General features: G+C 38.7%; 1 protein-coding gene across 7 annotated transcripts in view; it reads right to left on the bottom strand.

The window, feature by feature from the left end:
* The window catches only part of C5H4orf19 (chromosome 5 C4orf19 homolog), a 77,257-nt gene that overhangs the window by 43,520 nt on the left and 14,477 nt on the right, over positions 1 to 19,260 (bottom strand). The window contains exon 1 of one of the 7 annotated variants that reach the window (XM_036908447.2): positions 4,138 to 4,199. The exons of the other annotated variants lie outside the window; for them this stretch is intronic. The gene's annotated coding sequence lies outside the window, so the exon portion shown is untranslated. Of the gene's footprint in view, positions 1 to 4,137; positions 4,200 to 19,260 lie in introns of those variants that run through there. 7 annotated transcript variants of the gene reach the window in all.

The raw sequence follows: 19,260 nt of genomic DNA, 5'->3' as shown, positions 1-19,260 counted from the left end.
TCAAGCATCTATTCCTCAATCAGTTGCCATATGGCTTCTGGCCCTACCACTGTACCAAAATTGTACAAAGGTGATCTGTGATCTTAATCACCAAATCTAAAAATTGTTCTCAGTCCTCAACTTCCGTTAGAGACTGAATGCTTGTGTCCCCTCAAAGTTCACACACTGAAGCTCTAGCTCCCAGTTTGGCTGTATGTGGAGATAGAGCTTCCAAGGACTTCATTAAGGTTAACTGAAGTCATAATGGTGGGGCCCTCAGCGGATAGGTTTACTGTCCTCATAAGAAGAGATGGTAGGGGGCTCTCTGCTTGGTGCTTGCTCTCAGTCCGCCTCCCCAGGCATTTGCGCAGAGGAAAGGCTGCATTAGGACACAGCAAACGAACGGCCATCTGTAAACCGGGAAGAGGGCTCTCATTTCCAGAACTTGAACCCTGCTGGGACCTTGATCTTGGACTTTCCAGTCTTTGGAACTGTGAGAAAACAAATTTCTGATTTTAAGCCACCTAGTCTCTGATATTTTGTTATGTCAGCCTGAGCAGACTAATGCAACCTTCTTGAACTCTTTCACCAACCAAGGAGCAGATCGGCAGAACAAACTTTGGAGTTAGACCCATACAGTTATAGGGAGCATAAAGAGCTTATTTAACCTCTCAGAGTCTCTGTGATCTTTGTTGTAGAAGAAAATGAGATACATTTCAAACTATTGTATGAGAAATCAGGTTTTCTGAGGAGGGAGGCTACTGCCCCATAGGGGACACTTAACAATGTGGGAAGGGTATCTGGAAACGTGTGAGGAAATTCGTTTCTCAGTATCTCAATGACAAGAGGATACTAATGGCATGTAATACTTACATGTCAGCGAAGCTGTAATGCTTGAGTTTCTCCAGCACAATAGAGAATTCCCTTGCTCAAAATGCCAGTTGCATCTCACCAAGCAAACAGGAAAAATTATAAAGTGATTGGCAGATAATACATGCCAGTATTCTCTTTCTTGATACTATCATATCAAGTTATAAGGAATAGTTTCTTTCACCCATGCAAATTCCTAAGGCATTTTGTGAATGAAATACTCTTATATTTTAATCTTTCATGTCATGCTGTCTCCCTCTCAGTAGAGTGGCGGGTAAAGAGGATTATAGGCTCTATAGAACCTGCTACAGTGCCATGGACAAAGCAGATACACAATAAATGTTTGCTGACTATGCCTAGAATGAGTCTTAAACTAATACGCTAAGTGAGAGGTAAGAAGAATTTATGTTCACAGATGGATTTTTTAAAAATAAATGATTCTTAAAATTGTGTATTGGAATCCTATCATTCATCACTAATTAGAATGAACACTTACATCTTCTTGGATCTCTGTGTGGTAGTATGTTGGTAAATACCAACATAAATACCAAAAAAACACCAAGGTAATATGTGGTAATATATTGGTATTATGTTGGTAAATCTTTTTTTAAACATGTAATGGTAGAACATCAGGTAAAGACATTGAACATACCCATCAGTTTTGGCTTTCTCCTGAATCTTACTAAAACTAAAATAATTATATATGTATGCATACACACACGTATACATACTTACATATCTTTTTAATAATAGAATTAGGAGGGTGACAGTAACAGCATTTCGGAAGCTCTTCAGTCAGTGGACCTGACGAAGCTCACCAGAAGCTGAAGCGGACAGAGGAGCAGCACCCCCTGTGTACACTGCAGGGCCTGTGAAAGGCCCCAGGACTGGCGGGCAGGTGCGTCAGGCGGAGGCGGAAGCTGAGGCCAGAATGGTAGGGGCGGCTGACCCTCTGCCCCACCCGCCCCAGGGAAGGCCCCTGGGTGACAGCACCTGCCCCACCTCAGGAGCGGCTAGAAGTTGATCCAGCGGTGGGGGCAAAACCTGAGGGTCTCTGAAACGGAGGGTGTACCAGGTGATATTCAGGGTAGGGTACTATACCAAGAGAGGAGGAGTAGGTAAATATGCAGGCAGCATGATGTGATTTCCTGTAGCCTACCTCCCACCCTCATCTCCTCCCAGACACACACGGGCAGCGAGGCCCTCACCTTCCAGGCAAGGGTTCCGAGGTGTTTTCTTAGGCGATCTGCTGAAGCCAGGAAGAAAGCCCTGACGTCCCCTAACACTGGCAGTTCCCTGACAACCCGTTCAACCAGACATCTGCAGCAAAAGTCAGCCTCAGTGAGCGCCCCACCTTGTGATCGGAACTTCAGTATTATAGTCCCCCGTTCTTACATAGGAACAGAACACCCGCGATGACCAAATAGCCAAGGAAAACCCAAAAACAATCTAGAGGAACTATGGGAGAAAATGAAAATCTGAAAATTTGTTATTAAAAAACTAATTGAGATAAGAGAAATACATTGCATCAGGAAGGAAGAGAATGATGCTGTTAAAAAAAAGATATTCAGAGAACCAAAAAAGACCTCTAAGAAATTAAAAACATGGCAGGATAGATATAAACTTCAGTTGAAGGAATCTAAGCTAGAGTTGAAGAAATTAGAGCAAAAAGACAAAGAAATTGATAATAGGAGAGGCAGGCTAAGAAAAGCATGTAAGTAATCCAGGAATTCCAGGAGATCTAGAAAGTGAAAAAAATACCTACTGGAGAAGAAAACATCAACAAAGTAATTCCAGAAAATTCCCTTATACTGAAGGGTAGATTTTCTAGAGTTAAAGGGTTCACTGAGTGCCCAGCATAACAGATGAAAATAAATCCACACTGAGGGGAAATTTCACAACACTAGGATAAAGAATATTCCCCCAACTTCCAGAGAAGAAAATACAGTATGATGGTATACTTTTCCATAGCCATACTGCAAACAAAGAGACAGTGGAGCAATATCTTCAGAATTCTGAAGAAAAAAGAAAAAACTTTTGAGTGAACATGATTTCCACCACAGAACTCTCTATGAAATCACTATCAATGGAGTGGGGAGGTGGAATACAGACAGTTTCAGACAGGTAAGCTCTTAAATAGTTTTTACCTGCATATACTCTTTCTTAGGAAGCCACTGTAGGATGTGGTCCATTCATGTTGACAGAATAAAACAAGAAAAAGGAAGACAAGTGACCTAGCAAATGGAGAGGTGAAGGGACTCTTCCAGACAGTGATGAGAGGAGATCTTAGCGTAATCAGAGACAGGGCAACCAGTCCAAGAAGGACAGAAGTGTCTGAGAGAGACTTCTGTAAAAGCATGAAATTCATGATTAAAACAATACCTGATGTGAAACTAACAGAATCATGCAACATCTTGAGAGACTATCTAGACAACTGGCAAACACTTCAGTACTCAATGAATGGTAAGTACAGAAACATATACATTCACAATCAAGAAAAATCAATAGACAAAAAAAAAATCGGTAAAAAGAAAATTATTAACTGCAAGATAAGCTGCGTTGGTTAGAAAAAAATAGTATATGTCCCATTTCTGAATAGCACTTAACATAAAACTTGAATACTTTTTCTAATCAAAACTGAGATTTAAGTATATTGTGAGGATAGGAACTGATTGTACATAGTATGGATGAGGAGAATAAAGAGCTAGGCACTCATCTTCCATACGGAAACTCAATGTACAGTGCTCAAACTAAATAAATCAGGAGGTGGCAATATGTATTTGCCATTAAAGTAGACAGAGGTAAATACCAGGCAAAGGGTTCAAAGTGGTTTCTTTGTGGAAGAGCAATTGAGGAGCAGGGAAGCCAGGACCTGTTCTTTTCTTTAAGAAACCTTGTAAAACTAGGAGGTCCTTTAAACTGTACCCAATTACATTACATCAATGAAAAATAAAGAAGTGCAATAGTATATAGAGAGCTAACATGTGACTGCTTTTTCAAAACAACACATGAGTTTAGTAAAATATTTTTGGTGTTCACTTTCCTTTCTTATCAATTGAGAGGCTTAGAATAAGTAATTTCTAAGGTCTCTTGGCCTATGCATGTGTATATTTTTTGTATTTCTTTGTACACATGTCTATATTTGCAAACACAAACACACAGAGATCTGATAATCAACAGTGGAATTGCTCTGATTATTTTGCTCATTAAAAGTTAATATACACATTTCTACAAAGACATAATCTGATCCTATCGGATGAAGGAGAATAAGGTGGCACAACCATCTACCTGTTTGTAGAGAAACACCTGAGGCTGCATTTCTGTCTTCCTCGTCCATGTGAAGAGACACACGGAAAGAGTCTAAAGTCCCCTGCTGTTTAGACTATGGCCTGTGACGTACTGTAGTGCTGACCTAAGAGTTAATATTTATCTATCTCAGGGAATTCAACTAGGTGGAGAACTTGGTGGAGAAAAAGAAAGGAAAGCACTACAAACTCAGGTAGAAATTTGTGCTAATGTCAGCGTTAATCTCAGCAGCACAGACCACGTCACTCATTCTCTAGCACATGCCAAGGAAGAACAAGGCTAGCCTTTTAACAATACCAATGCTAAACTGGGGAGTGCAGGTATGAAACCCTGAATTAAAGAGAAAAATGAAGACTACCCCATTCAAACCTTTCACTACTTCTTAGTTTTGTGATTGTAGGTAAATCACTTAATCTCTCTGTGCCTTCGGTTCTTTGTCCATAAATTGAAGATAATAATGCCTATTCCATATGGTTGCTAAGAGAATTATACGTGTTAACACCTGCAGAACCCTGAAAATTATGCCTTGATATATACCTTCTCTAAAAATAGATGGAAAGAACATAATGTATCCACAGGGATCTTGGATTCACGGTGTTCTCTCACTTTTTTAAAGGTATGCAACTCGGTCTTCAGAATAGGAGAAAATCTAACAGGAAAGAATTTCCTATGACTGATTTGATCAAGTCAATCTTAAAAAGTTAAGGAACATATTGTTCATTGACTACTGCAGTCCTGTTTGGTAAAATCTCAGGTTACAATGATTTGCATTAACATTTTGGATTTTACCCTAAAGCTTTCATTTGGGTGCCAGTTATATCTGGCACTCTAGATGTGCTGGACAAATTCTGTGCTAGTGCCAAGTCGAGAGGTCCAGTGATTGGCTTAGGGGCACTCTTTCATTCTTTTTTGTTATCCCAGTCCTCAATAATATCTGGCACACAGAGAAGGTGCTCAATAAATGTTTGTTGAATTAAGAATGGAAAAACATATTGGTGTGCCTCTCATAGCCAAAAATTACATAACCATACCTCATAGTCACTCACAATTCTCTCATCTTAGAGTGTAGCCTTACTTTTCTCATCCATTTATCTGTTTGTATTACAACTTTTATAGGATAAACCTATATTAAATGAAACATTATATCATACCATGGTATGTATAATTTACATTTTAAAAAATTAATGAAGAAGACTGCCATTCTATGGAAGTGGTACTATTATAAGGTGGTGAGTTTTTTGCCTAAAAACTCCCAAAAAAGCTAAGGCAAAAATCAGAGACAGCAATAATTTGAAACAAACATTTCTCCCCTCTCCCCAGAATGAGGTCATAGTATACATAAAATTTTTTTGTGTTTGAAAAATGCAGAATTTCAAATCCATGGATTTTATTTATTGGTTATGGTATATCACTCACTTAATATGATATCTACCCTCTTAACAAAATTTTAAGTGACCAGGACAGTACTGCTCACTACAGGTACAGTGTTGTATAGCAGATCTCTAAAGCTTATTCGTCTTGCAAAACCGAAACTTTATACCAATTGAACAACTCTCATTTCCCCTTATCCCAGCCCTTGGCAACCACAATTCTACTTTATGTTTCCATGAATTGGACTGTTTTAGTAACTCATATAAGGGCAATCATGCCATATTTGTCCTTCAGTGACTGGTTCATTTTACTTAGCCTAATGTCCTCCAGGTTCATTCATATAGTCAAATATGGCAGGATTTCCTTCTTCTTTAAGTCTGAAGAGGATTTGATTATATGCATATGCCATGTGTTGTTTATCCATTCATTCATCAGTGAACATTTAGGTTTCCACATCTTGGCTAGTGTGAATAATGCTGCAAGGAACATGGGAGTGCAGATAGCTCCTTAGGATCCTGATTTCATTTCTTTTGTATGTATACCCAGAAGTGGGATTGCTGGATCATATGGTAGTTCTAGTTTTAATTTTTTGAGGAACCACCATACTGTTTTCCACAGTGGCTGAAGCCTTTTCTATTGCCGGCAACAGTGCACAAGGGTTCCAGCTGCTCCACCTCCTCACCAACACTTGTTATAGTTTGCCCTTTGAAAACAGCCATCCTAACAGGTATGAAGTGATGGCACATTGTGGTTTGATTTGCATTTCCATGGTGATTAGTGACGCTGAGCATCTTTTCATATACCTGCTGGCCATTTGTATGTTTTTTTCTTTTGAGAAATATCTATTCAAGCCTTTTGCCCATTTTAAAATTATTCCTCTTTTTGCTATTGAGTGTAGGAATTCCTTATATATTTTGGATATTAGCTCCTGATCAGATATATGGTTTGTAAAAAATGTTTTCCCACTGTGTGGGCTACCTTTCTGTTCTGTTGTTTCCTTTAGAGTGCAGACTTTTTCATTTGAGGTAGTCCTACTTGTCTATTTTTGCTTTTGTTGTCACATCCAAGAAATCATTGCCAAGATCAATGTTATGAAGATTTTCTGCCATAATTTCTTCTTAGAGTTTTACAGTTTCAGGACTTACATTTGTATCTTTAAAACTTGAGTTCATTTTTTGTGTGTGATGTAAGACAAGGGTCCAATTTCATTCTTTTGCATGTGGATATCCAGTTTTCTCAACACTATTTGTTAAAGAGTCTAACATTTACCCATTGTGTATTCTTGGTACCTTTGTCGAAGATAAATGGACTGTATGCTATATACTGAATGTTTGTGTCCCTCCAAAATTTTTATGTTGAAACCTAATCCCCAATATGATGGTGTTAGGAGTTTGGGCTTTTGGGAGGTGATCATATCATGAATGCAGAGCCCAAATGAATGGGATTAGTGCCCTTATAAAAGAGGCCACAGAAAGCTCCATTTTCCCTTATACTCTGTGAGGTTATAGCCAAAAAAGAGCTGTCTATGAACCAGGCACCAGGTCCTCACCAGACACTGAATCTGCTGGTGCCTTGATCTTCCCAGCCTCCAGAGCTGTGAGAAATACATTACCATTGTTTATAAGCCACCCAGACTATGGTATTCTGTTATAGCAACCTTAATGGACCAAGACACCATAGATGCATGAGTTTATTTCTGGGCTTTCTATTCTGTTCTACATTGGTTTATTTATGTTTTGATACCATACTAATTTAATTACTATGGCTTTGTAATGTATTTTGAGATCAGAAGGTGTGATGCCTCCAGCTTTGTTTTTCTTTTTCAAGACTGCTTTGACTATGCTGGGTCTTTTGTGGTTCCATATACATTTCAGGATTGTTTTTTCCTTTTTTTGTAAAAAATGTCAATGGGATTTCAACAGGGACTACATCGAATCTGTAAATAACTTTGGGTAGTATGGGCATTTTAACAAAAGAGAAATGAATGGCTTTTGTTATTGTTTAACAAAAAGCTCCGGCTCAGTCACATCTTCAGAACTTCCAAATGGCCACAAACCAGAACAGATGTCTAAGAGGAAGAAAATGTTTGTGATGGTGTTTTCAGCAGAATGTAGTATTCAAATATGTCATGAAGGCATGGGACAGAGTGTGTATGTATGCTCGGGTGTAGGGAGCTGAAGTGGGGAAAGAACATTTTTTGAAAGAAGATACACACTGTAAGTCAGAGAAAAGAACAGTAACTGTAATACAATTTTTACATACAGAGAGGCCTTGCTCCTTTTTCTTTTTTCTTAAGCACATATCCAATGCCATAGGACACTGTCACCTGGCTAAGGGGTGTGACAAAGGCTGCTCGGATTTGGCACCTCCAGCACTTTTGTGGCTTTCCTTCCTCAATAACAGAGGTCGGTTGTTTGAAAGGTTGGGTTTTTCCTTGTTTGGTCTAATTGTTTCTTGCTCAGCAGAAGGATTAAATGTCTCTGAGTGTCAGTAAATAAGTGGTTTCAGTGAAGCTTTTTGGAATACATTTCCCTAAAGACTTCTTGGTGGTGTGCCTGGGATTGGTTTAGTTTTGTGTGAAACTAGTAAATAAACAATGTAATTACATATGAGGCTGCCTAGTCCCCAGGCTCCCGAGACCTGCAGGGCCATGCGTGTGTGAGAAGAAAGCAGGAATAAAGTATCTTCACCTAACACCAGGAGTCAGAGGCTTTGCACTTCAAATTAGACTCACAAAATGCCAAGGCCCTAGGGTAGCAGAAGGTGGATTTGAACTCAAGAGACTTCAGGAGAACTGGCACAGCTGTGACAGCACTAGAAAAAACACAGGAATTACACAAATATCTACTAAAGAAATGATGATAAGCAAGCCTTGAATGCAGTCATATCAGTCTCTGAGGTATGGAGAAAGGCCATAATTAAACCCAACTCATGAAACGGTGCCTAATAGTGGGGCTGTAGATAGGGGGAGCAGAGCCTGGTACCAGAACTGGGCCAGCTTTAGTAACCCCACATTGAACAAGTTCAGGGAGATCTGTTCAGTTCATTTTATTTTCTTGGATCCTCCCACACTGTCATTAGAGAGGTAACAGTGGGTTTTTTTTTTTTTGTAAAGCCAGGTCAAACCATCTTTTTTTGGAAGGAGTTGATGGAAGGAGCTTTTGGAAGGAGCGAGCACTTGCCTGTCACACTGGAACAATACTGTGGAGGCATTTCAAACAACGACTCAATTAGTGGTACCAGGTTCCAAAAAAGCATCAGACTTTGAGACTTAATGGGATTGAGGAAGAAAAGAAATTCTGGCTCCTTCCTTAGCATAAATTGTATATAATCAGCAAATCAGCAGGCAGTTTTATTGGTTTGTGATTCATTTGGGACTTAATTCCAATAAGATGATATGATGACATTTAGAAGTTGTTTGAAACTAGATACATAGGAAAACTGAAAGTGATTTGGTGGAGAACATAGAATACCAAATAGCATGCAAAATAATAAAATATTCCCTTCTTGGGTGGGTTTTATGAGTTGTTGATTTGATATATCCATAATGTTTTGACCATCTGACTACTTTACCAGTCTGGGGGTAGAGGGTAGGTGACAGTCTTACATTTACATGCACAGAGGTTTTTGTTTCTTCTCAGCCATTCTCCCAGGATAAGAAACAGAAAAGTTCAATTACTTGTTTTCTGAGCAGAGAGTAAAGTACGACTGAACTTTTGTTCCTATGCATCTCACAAACTGCTTGCTCCCCACTCCACATATGAGACCTGACTGCACAGATGCCAGACCATGGGCTGCTGGCACCGTGGAGTGGGGCAGACCTGTGTTCACCTGGACGTAGGTACTATGCTTGGAGGGAAGATGCTGGTCTCACCTGCATCTTAGAAGGAAAATCCAGCAACATTCTCTCTTTACTAACATTTCCATCTTTAATATCTAGGTATGGGGTTGATCAGAGGAACACTTTGTTACATTTTTCTCTTCCTTTGTTGGTATTTTATAGAGTAAGTAATAGCAGCATGTAACAAAAATCTTGCCACAGAGTGTAGGGACTGAACCTTGGAGAGTGCTGACGATGGAGACATTTTTGGATGGCTCATCATGACAGACGTCCACCAGACCTTGTATGTGGCATAGGGTACAGATGCTCAATGACGGCACTAGTTCTAGAAAACAAATTTATGCTTCCAGGGTTATGGACCAAATTGTGTCCCTCCAAAATTTGTATGTTGAAGCTATGACCTTCAGTATTTCAGAATGTGACTGCATTTAGAGAGAGGACCTTAAAGGAGGTATTAAGGTAAAATGAGGCCTGCAGGTGGGCCCTACTCCAGTCTGTTAGAAGAGGAGATTAGGACACAGAGACCCAGGGAAGACCATGTAGAGAGGCAGCAAGAGTGTCCAGCTGCAGGCCAAGGAGAGAGGCCTCAGGAGAAACCAAACCTGCTGACACTTAGACCTCAGCCTCTCAGCCTCTAAGATTGTGAGAAAATAAATTTCTGTTGCTTCAGCCCCCATGCCTGTAGCATTTTGTTATGGCAGCCCAGTCTAATATAGGGGTTTCAAAAATAACAAAGTGAAGAATATTTGGAATTGTTCAAAGTAAAAGACCACTTAGGCTAACTCAAAGTTGTCTGAACTAAGTTCCCAGAGGGTTAGTAATTGTTACCAGAAAAAAAAGGCAGGGATGGGGTGTAGGCTTGTGGCTCAAATGAATTTGGGAAGTGCCAGATCAAATAGTTAACCAGGTCTCTTTGCTATGGAACTTCTCAGAGCCTTTAATGGGCTGCTGTACATATTATTAGTAGGATTCGTATCATTTGTGTCATCCCTGACACCTCTTTTTCCCTTACTTTTCATTTCCAATCCATTGATGGTTCCTGATGACTTTAACTTTGAAATACTTCTTGAACGAGTTTACTTCTTGCTGGACCCTTACTGAAACCTGAACTATACCAACATTGCCTGACAATTTTATTTTCTACATATTTCCTCACTTCTCTCTACAGAATTGCCATTGAAGCCTGGACCAAATTTCCTGTGTCTCTTGCTCGGTCTACTGCCAAATCTTGCGGAGGGGGCTGCCACAGCCACAGAGCCACAGGGGCTCGAGCCAGCTCCCCACAGCGCAGCCGGAGTACTCTGCCAAGGACGACTGCATCACGCCAGCTCCCTGGTGTTAAAGGTATGATAGGAGCTTCCCCTTGCTACTAAGACGAGAAGACCAAATGCCTACCCACATCTTCAGCCCTACCTTGGACCATCTTCCTCCCTCTCCCGGGTTCCATCTCTTTTGGAGCTCTTAGCCCCAAAGGGCCTTTTTCACGCTGTCCCTTCTTCCCAGTTAACCCCCTGTCTTCCTCAGAGAAGCCTGCTTTTACTTCCCTTATGGAGTTGTACTACTGATTCACATTGCACCCTGTCACTCCTAAAAGTTTACATTTATGTGATTATTTGGTTAATAACCTGAATCTCCCTTTCAGTCTCCCTAGACTGAAAACTCCAAGTTTGGAGAGTATCTTTTGTGAAATACCCAGTTAATGTATTGATCAAGGTTTGAGCAGGATACATCTGAAACACAATGTGAAAAATTTTTGTGAGGAATGCCAGGAGAAAGGTTTTGGGTCCTTAGAAACACAGTTAACTTGCTAAAATTTAGCATCTTTTGAAATAAACAATTAATTGAAAAGTGGAATATGGAAAAGATATATGATATATTTGATATTTTGGATCTGTTTCTGGATGCATACATGGGTGTTGAACTTGTTTTTAAACTTTTGATTTTGAAAATTTTTAAGTCTACATAAAACTTGGAAGGCTAGTACAACGAACGGCCACATAACTTTAAGCACCTGTTTAATGTTTTGATTTTGCTCCAAAAAAAAGCTGCTCTTTTCTGCTTTACTGTGCATGGTCTAATTATGATCATGTTTTCAGAAAGATATAAGACTATTTAATGAGATCACAAATGCCCACACTTCAGGAAGGTAAGCCATGCCTACTTGCAAATAATTAATTAAAAAACATTTAGGGCCTGACCTTAAATAAGTTACTGTGGGAGATAAAAACATTTGTGGGACAGTCTTTAAACAAATATACAACCATTTGAGAAAATCAAACACTTTCACATGAAAGAATAACCATCAATAAGAACAACAGGTAAATGCTGATTGAAGGGGAGGGGTACAAACTGCTGACCCAGTTAGGAGGACATTGTTTCTAGTTATGTTTCTTCACAGAAATGTACTCCCTATGGAGAGTAGAACATCTTGTTATCAATTAATTACCTTGTACTGATAGAACAACTCAGGAAAATAATTCTATAAGGCAAATTATAAATAAGTATTTCTACTGTGAACAAACAAAAGTAAGAGGTCTCATTCCTTATCTAAACAATATTTATAATTATTTTAGTTCTTTACTGAGACAATCCAAAGCTAGAAGTGTTTGTTCCTTTAAGGGCTAACCTTAGTTTGGTGGACTTAAGCCAAATAAATACTCCATTTTTTCCCTAACAAAGAATAGGCTACTATATTCACTTGACATATTAAGTCAGCCCCATGCTAAGAACCTGCTCTGGGGAGGGTGTGATTCCCAGTGAACTGGCTCCTAGGCTTGGAGAGCTGGGCATGCTCTTCTGCTCTTCTTAAGCCATTATTCCCAGGGGTCTGCACCTAGGCTCAGAGAAATCAGAACCAGGTCAAAACTGACTGCAGTCACAACCCGGTACAAATGTTAGTAAGAAGAAAATATTATGTAAATGGTGGGGTAGGGTGTGGGAGATCTCTAATGGCTGTGCAAAGTAAATGGGAGTGTGTTTTCCAGTTATTACAAACAGTTGCTGAAATTGGGTACTTTCTAACCTACACCAGACTAGAAATTTGCCTTTAGAAAGATGAGATGTTTAAGTCCAAGTGATCATTTTAGAGAAGGTTCTGTCAAAATGCACTTTAAGCATGTACATGGCATGAGAACTTAGTTATCTAATATAAACGTTCTAGATCAGATTTCCAACCTGGAAATGAGTCCGGAAGAGAGACTGCTCTCACAGTCACAGGATTACTTGTACTCATTAATTTAGGTTTTGAACTTGTACTTTCCTAAGCTTTTCCCAATTTTACAATCAGGGAAAAAGACAATAAAGCTATTAAACAAAGATCAGAGTTGAAGCTTTTCATTTTTACACATGGGAAAACTGCTGCTATAGGCAAGAAAGATTCTCAAAAGCTACTGGCAAGTCAAAGCCCATGGATCTGGAGATAATCTCTGATGGTAATTAACATCACTTGGTTTGAAAGCTTTTAAGCTTAAGGTTACTGAGATACATGTAATTACTTAGAAGTCTGTCATTTTATTACTTTTTTTTTTTTTGAGAGGGCATCTCTCATATTTATTGATCAAATGGTTGTTAACAACAATAAAATTCTGTATAGGGGACTCAATGCACAATCAACCCCAAGCCTAATTCTCAACAGTCTCCAATCTTCTGAAGCATAACGAACAAGTTCTTACATGGTGAACAGTGCAAGGGCAGTCATATCACAGAAACTTTCGGTTTTGATCACGCATCATGAACTATAAACAATCAAGTCAGATATGATTATTCATTTGATTTTTATACTTGATTTATATGTGAATCCCACATTTCTCCCTTGTTATTATTATTTTTATAAATTGCTGAAGTGGTCGGTAGATGCAAGATAAAGGTAGAAAACATAATTTAGTGCTGTAAGAGGGCAAATGTAGATGATCAGGTCTGTGCCTATAGCCTAAGTATTAATCCAAGCTAGACCAGGGCAATAAAACATCCACGTATGCATAAGATTTCTCTCAGAACAGGGGGGGTGAGGTTCTAAGCCTCACCTCTGTTGATCCCCAATTTCTCACCTGATGGCCCCCCTGCGACTGTGCCTGTCTTAGGTTGTTCCTCCCTTGAGGAATCTTACCCGTCTCTGACTAACCAGTCATCTTCCGGGGCCATACAGGGAAATGTAAAGTTGGTAAGTGAGAGAGAAGCAATATTCTTTGAAAAGGTTAGTTTTTCACTTCTTTGCAGATTTATGCCCCGTGGCTTCTATGCCCAGCATTTGTCTTGAGGTATCTTTACCACTTGGAAGAATTATGATACTCGGTAATTTTCGATATGAGGCACGAATTCTACTAAAGGGTTGTAATTAGGAAGGAAGAAGAAAAGCTATAGAAGTAGCAGACCATTTTATTACTTTTTAACAGTTTTATTCATAGATAACTCACATACCTTACCATTTAACCCCTAAAGTCTACAATTCAATGGCTTTGAGTATATTCACAGAGCTGTCATTCATCAACATAATCAATTCCAGAACATTTTCATCACGCCCAGAAGAAATCCTGTATGCTTTACCCATGAGCCTCCGAATCCCAATCATCCTCAGCCCACCAACTGGTGGTAGTAGCCCATCAATCTACTTTCTGTCTCTTATATTTATCTATTCTGGACTTTTCTTACAAATGGAAACATACAATGGGTGGCCTTTTCTGCCTGGCTTTTTTCACTTAGTGTAGTATTTTCAAAGGTCATTCAGTTTGGAGCATATATCAGTACTTCTTTCCTTTCTATGGCCATGTAATATAGTCTACCATATGCATGTGTCACATTTTATTTGTCCATTCATCAGTCAATGGACATTTGGGCTGTTCCTACCTTTTGACTATTATGAATAATGCTGCTATAAACACTCAGGTACAAGTTTTGTATAGACACGTTTTCACTTTTCTTGGGTATATACCTAGGAGTGGAACAGTGGGCTAATCCAATAATTCTGTATTTAACCATTTGAGGAACTATCAGACTGTTTTCCAATGTGGATGCCCCATTTTACCACTTTACATTCCCACCAGCAGTGTATGAGTTCCAATTTGTCTACATCTCTGCCAACACTTGTGATTGCCAGTCTTGCTGATTACAGCCATTCTTGTGGATGGCTACCATGAAGTGGCATACTTGATTATTTTTGACATGTTTCTTATAATTGGTTTCTGATTACATAAGTCATACAAGTTAACATACAAAATTTCTTTACATGCATGCACTGATTTGATTCCAAGTTCCTAGGCCAACAACAATCTCATCTATATGTCATAACAATTATTATCCTCATTTTACAAAGAAATGGAGGCTCAGAGAAATTAAGATCTAAAGCTGGAATTTGAACCCAGGTGTGTCTAGAAGCTTGTCCTTTTCACTATAGCATTATCCTGTTTCTATGGTTACTATGTGCATATATAAACACATGAGGAAATGAGATAATGAATTAACTGACCTTTAGGAATTTAAAGCATATAGTAATGATGAGTAAGATGCTGAAAGGACATGGCTTTTGGATTATAGCAACAGGTAACATGTTATCTGTTGAGAGATTACAGAACAGAGAAGTATTTCTGTGACCACAGAGTAATTTAAAGGAAGTCCTGAGAGTAAGCAGTCCTTCATTACTCTGGGTAAAGTGTTGGAACATTGACTACCCTAGGGTTATGGTGATAACTAGCATCAAAACACAGGCTAAACATATTTACTTTTGGTCTGTGTACTGGAGAGAATGAAGCCAGTTACTCTTGATTCACGACATTCTGTCAATGCAGTCAGATAACCTTATTTCAGTTTTGTGATTATTTTCCACCTTACATAAAACAGTTCCTTTCTTTTACTCCTTGTAGTTGGCAAAAAAATATTTTTCAATAATAAAAATTAGCTTGAATTGTAGCCACAAAAACAATTTGTGAGATTAAAATTTCTCATGCTCTAATTAAAACATTAGTAAAAGGTTCCTGCTCACTACAACCCCTTTCTAGAAATCTATTCTGTTACATCACAAATATAATTATTCTATCTTTATCTAGGTCCTTTCCAATTTTCAAGTTTTTACATGTGATTCAATTACATAAAGAGCTCAGGGGAACTGATCTTCTAAATTTCTGATTTATAAACTTTACTAAAAAATATACCTCAAAAACTCAGTTTGGTATATTTTTATACATAATTTCCTAAGAGAAAGCAGATCAAAGTTCCTCCAACTTCAAGAATCTTAAAAGAAGCATGCTAGTTCGGGTGGAACAGAGTTAATTCAGGAATAAGAAATAGAGACTAAAATGATCCTATGTTTATTTTGTGTAAAGGATCCTTATTATCTCAATCTTCAGCTTGTACTTGTCAGCCTGTACTTAAAGGGTTTATCCTCCTAGGGGGCAGGGGGTGGGGCTATGGGCGGGGCAGAGGCGGATGTGATAACAGTTCCAGTTTTACCACTGTATTAATTTTGTGCTAGGGTTGAAGTGCTCCATGGAAAAAAGAAGCATTGTTTCTATGAACTGTAAAAAGGTGAGGGAAGGAGGAAATGTTACAAGGATGATTTCTCAATTTTTATTTCTTAAAAGGTGCTCTTGTGGCTGCATTTCCTCTAAACCCAATGTTTTGTGTCCAATTAGACTGAAGTGCACCCTATTTGGTCTGGTGATACATGGAAAGACCAAGAAGGATTTTTTCCTTAACCTGCAGAAGGGCAAGCAGGAAAGTTGGGGGAGTAGACTCTGCTGATGTATCTTCAAAAAATAACAGCACTGATCTTTTAAATCATTAAGCCTTGGTATTTTGATCTGTCTAAAAAGGTCAAGTGAGTTCTTTTATAAGGAAATGAAAAAGTATCTACTAAATGATTTTAAACTAACTTCTGAGCTTCTAAGTAGCACTTACCTTCATAGTCACACCGGTAACACCACTGCATAAAAAGCAGTCCGAGGAAATCTAACCTAATGTGAGAGCATCTACTCTGAGGTGAGCTGGGCAACACTGAAGAGGCAGCCTGTGGGCTAAGGGGGTGGGTTATGGAGTCACGCAGGCCTTGACTGATCCAGCTCTGTCACTTAATAGCTTATCATCTTGAACAGCTTGTATCACCTCTCTGAACCCACCCCTCTAAGTTAGATGATGTACACAAACTACTTAGCATGCCGGGCACAAGCAGGTGCTCAGTAAATGTTAGCTAGTCCCGCTTTCCTCACACAAAGAGATTTTAACTAATACCAACATGATATGGGGCCATTCCCTCCATGCATCCAAAAAAATGTTATCATGTCATCCTGTGTTTTATTTGGCCTTCGTATTCATAGACTGAGTTTTTGAGTGTCTGCTGTTGTCAGGGAGTGGGCACTGAGGAGTCCCAGAGGCCTGAGCCACAGTCCTTTCCCTGAAGGGGAAGGAAAACTAAATGCTTTTACATTTACTGTCTCATCAGCTGAGAGAGTAACAGGAGGGAGAGCAAATCAGTGGGACTGGGAGTGGGGCAGTGATGAATTCAGTTTCAGATGCTTATGGTCATTCAGTTTAGAGGGGCTTGGGGATAGGCAAGTGGATGCCCTGAAGGCCACCATTTTCTATGGGTCTGTAGCTGTGTGGAGCGAGTGGGGCTGGAGAGACGGCCTTTGGTGTCATATGCATAGGAGCTGTGAGCCATGTACACACTGTCCCTGCTGAAGGTTGGTCAGGGAGAGAGCAGAGGGAGGGTAAGGACTGCGGGGTTAGGAAAAGGTCCAGGGACACACCAGTGCTTGGCAGTGTGAGGTGGCAACAGGGCTTCTGTGTTATCCCCTAGGGCCCCCCAAAACATTATGTGCATCCATTTGGGTTCTTTGATTAAAATTTTATTTAAATGTAGCTTTCTCTTGAGTTGAGAAAACTTCAACTCTTATATTCTAATAGAAATTCTCTAAATTCTGTCAATCCTTTTAAGAGTAGTTTTTCAACTTGGTTAAAGTGAAAGGTCAAACATTTCAGAACAATGTAATATATTTTTTCTTCTTTTTAAATATTTTTGTTTCTGACCAATAAACAAACCCTTTCCCAGTACTTAAGTCATTTTAGAATACCAATAAACTCATACATAAGGTGAATTTTCAGTTTTCCTTAAACATTTTAATCCAGTAAAAAACATGGCAAAATTATTTCAAAAGTTTCAACTTAAGATCTAATGTCTAGATCTTTGCACCTCTCCAGAAGGACGTGGAGAAAAGCGAACCCTTGTGCACTGCTGGTGGGACTGTAAAATGGTGCAGCTACTATGGAAAACAGTATGCAGGTTACTCAAAAAATTAAAAATAGAGCTACCATATGACCCAGTATTCTACTTCTGGGTATTTACCTCAAGGGAATGAAAACATTAATTTAAAAAGATGTATGTATACCCCATTATTTACTTAAGCATTATTTACAGTAGTCAAGATATGGATGCCACATAGGTGTCCATCAATAGATAAATGGATAAAAAAGATGTGTTACATATATACAATGGAATATTACTCAGCCATAAAAAGGACAAAATCTTAAAATCATAAAACACATATGGACCTAGAGGTTTTATGCTTGGCAAGCTAAGTCAGATTTCAACAAATATCACAGTTTTACTTATATGTGGAATCTAAAACAAACAAACCAGAAAAGACTCATAAATACAGAGAATGGACTGGTTGTTGCCATGATGGGCAAATGGGTGGAGGGATGGGTGAAATGGGTGAAGGGGATAAAGAAGTACAACCTTCCAATTATAAAATATATAAGTCACAGGGATTATAAGTATAGCAGAGGGAATATAGTCAATAATATTGTAATTTTGTACGGTGATAGACAGTAACTACACCTATCATGGTGAGCATTAAGGAATGTATATAATTGTTGAATCACTATGCTATACACCTGAAGCTAATATAATACTGTATATCAACTCTACTTCAATAAAAATGTTAAAAAAATAAAATTTTCAAGAGTTAAAAGATAAAAAAACCCAACTCTCAATCACCTAATGATATATTTTAAAGTAGAATAATAACATTAAGCATGTTAACTAACAAATTATCTTAAATATTATGAATACTGTATATATTTAAAATGTTAACATGGACTTTCCTACAAACTTGTCTAAAAATATAAGTATCTGCCACATTTATACTTAATTCTAAACCTTCCCAGGATTAAGACACTATCTTACAAGGGAATAATATGCTTTAATATGGAACCTACACCTTAAAAAGGTTTAGTTGTCTCACCTCTGACCCAAGACTCAATTACCAGTTACCTAATTCTCAAGTCCTCTCTGATTCTCCCACCTTCCTCAGTCTGCTTTGCCAATTGACCCAAATCGATGAATCTAGTCACCATCCATTTCTACTCTGAATTCTTCGTACACTCCTTGCTGACAGAGTTGTGACTCTCAGGTCTGTACAAGACCTGTGATCGAATCAAAACGCTACACCATCAAAACCCTGGGATCAGACCTGATAACAGGTGACAGATGAACAGGGACTGATCACAGAAGTAGAACCAGGAGTGAGAAATGTAATAGTATAATTAAAGTCAAAGGAAAGAGAGAATTTCAAAAAGGAAGGCATCATCAACGTCAACAGTTTGAAAAGCAGCAGGGAAGTTCATAAGGGAAAGGGGATAAAATATGACCACTAGATTTAATGGCCAAATTTTAAAAGATTTAAATTTCATCCATGAAGTTTTCATGTCATGATGTGGGTAGAAAACTACAGCTATATATTAAGAGTGAACCAGAAGTGAGGAATTGGGAATTGCATTTGAAGGCATCAATGACTCAAGAATTCTTAAAGACCTTTTACTTTAACTTAAAGATTTTAATAAGGTAAACTGAGTGAGAGAAAGAAATAGGGTTGTAGCCAAACAGGGGAGAAATGAGGCTCAAA

Source organism: Manis pentadactyla, chromosome 5, assembly GCF_030020395.1.
Source record: "Manis pentadactyla isolate mManPen7 chromosome 5, mManPen7.hap1, whole genome shotgun sequence".
Lineage (NCBI taxonomy): Eukaryota > Metazoa > Chordata > Mammalia > Pholidota > Manidae > Manis > Manis pentadactyla.
Note: the sequence above shows the minus strand (reverse complement) of the source record. Positions and strands in the feature narration are given on the sequence as shown.